We start from the raw sequence: 1,852 nt of genomic DNA on the forward strand, positions 1-1,852 counted from the left end.
TGGAGTTGGGTGCATACACACGTCATCCTAAAATAAAATAGGATTCTTGGGGCATATCTAGCGATATAGCCCCACTTTCATTCAAGGTCTTTTGGCACACTCTCGAGGGAATGTGTCTTTTTGCGAGACAAGACAGGGCATTGCAGGCCCAACGCCTTTCCTAATTTCCAATCAAATTTCAAGTACTACACAAAATAGTTTTAGGCAAGTAAGCAACTCACCTCCTCTTCCTCGCATTGTCATATTACTTTGTTCTGTCTCCTTTCTCTTTTGACATTTTCACTAAGTCAAAGAAAAAACAAAAAATAAAACACCCACCTCTCTTTGTATAAATAATAATTAACATCTACCAGGTCAAGTGCTCCATCATCATCTCTTCTCTCTTTCTCTCTCTCCCTCTCTCTCTCTAATCTTAAAAGTTAGCGCAATCCTTTCTGCCTTGCATTCACTCTTTTCTTGCCATTATAACCAACGCAAAGGCACAGAGGTGGGCTAGGATTTCTAGGTGGATCGAGTCTTCAATGGCGGAGGATCAGGACTGGGATTTGTATGCAGTAGTAAAGAGCTGCACCTCTGCTGCTGCTGCTACAAGCAGAAATAGCAGCGGCAGCAACATTAGTGAGAATTTTGAGAGCCCTTTTGAGTGCTTGGATTCTTTAACTTTTGATGAAGATGATGGAGAATCCAACCCATTTTCTTTTCCAAATCTTGCTTCCCAGCCTAGAAACAACAACTGTTTGCAAGATTCTTACAAGCCTTTTTTGCCTAACTTCACCACCAGTACTGGTCTTCAAGGTAAGAACGCAACAACAATATTCCTAGCTTCTCCATTTATGATTTTAGGGTCATTTTTAGTGGCCAAAAGCAATCACAACTTGCACAACAACAGCAACAACAACCACAACCACTAACCACACCGTCCACTAGTGTTGCCATTAGTCCCTAGTTCAACAATAGCCAAAAGCAGTCACAACATATACAGCAACAACAAAATCAAAGGAGATAATTGCACCAGCAAGGGACTAGCACTTCTTCTCTCTTTCCTTTAAGAACAACACAACCTCAGACCCCAAGAAAAAAGTAAGTAGGTTAATTAAATTCTTCATTTCTCGTTAGATTATTATTACTCATAAATGAGAAAACTTTACAAAATGCTCATGCTTAAATTTTCCAACCCTTTTCCTTTATGACAGAAAAAGTAACCAGAAGAGGCTAATATCGCATGTAACAGTAAAGAATCTCTCTAATGATGTGTGGGCTTGGAGAAAATATGGTCAAAAACTCATCAAAGGCTCTCCCTATCCAAGGTTAGCCCTTTATTCCATTCTCATTTTTGCCTTCCTTTCTTTAAAAAGATTTTGATTCGTAGTCACTAAATATGGCCTAAAAATTGGGTTAATTTTCTTTTACAGGAACTACTACAGATGCAACAGCTCAAAAGGGTGTGCAGCAAGAAAGCAAGTGGAGAGAAGCAATACAGATTCAAATATGTTTATTGTCTGCTACACAGGTGATCACACACACCCACGTCTGACTCACAGGAACTCACTTGCCAGGAGTACAAGAAACAAGGTCCAACAACCAGCTCAAAAGCTGGAAAACAAAGAATCTGAGCATCTCATTTCAGCTGATAGGGGTTCGTGTTGTTCTCCACTTTCATCCACTAGTTTGTCTCCAAGAACCACACTTTCAACTCCCATTTACAATATTAAGGCGGTAGAAAATGAGCAAGAAAGCATCAAAACACATAATTTGGATGGCAAGCATGGATTGATGGGAAGCGATGATTATGAAGATGATGTCGATGATTGTGATAATGACATTAATGACGATTATGACGATGATCTTTTGA

The 1,852-nt window shown here is 39.5% G+C and overlaps 1 long non-coding RNA gene across 1 annotated transcript; it reads left to right on the forward strand.

Annotated features, from left to right (window-relative positions):
- Positions 1-264: 264 nt before the first annotated feature.
- LOC105120336 (uncharacterized) lies at positions 265-1,830 on the forward strand. Its single transcript, XR_841307.1, has 3 exons — positions 265-1,080; positions 1,194-1,307; positions 1,413-1,830. It is a non-coding gene; the product is annotated as an uncharacterized LOC105120336 (long non-coding RNA).
- Positions 1,831-1,852: the final 22 nt, after the last annotated feature.

Source organism: Populus euphratica, unplaced genomic scaffold, assembly GCF_000495115.2.
Source record: "Populus euphratica unplaced genomic scaffold, PopEup_1.0 scaffold6976.1, whole genome shotgun sequence".
Taxonomy (NCBI): Eukaryota; Viridiplantae; Streptophyta; class Magnoliopsida; order Malpighiales; family Salicaceae; genus Populus; species Populus euphratica.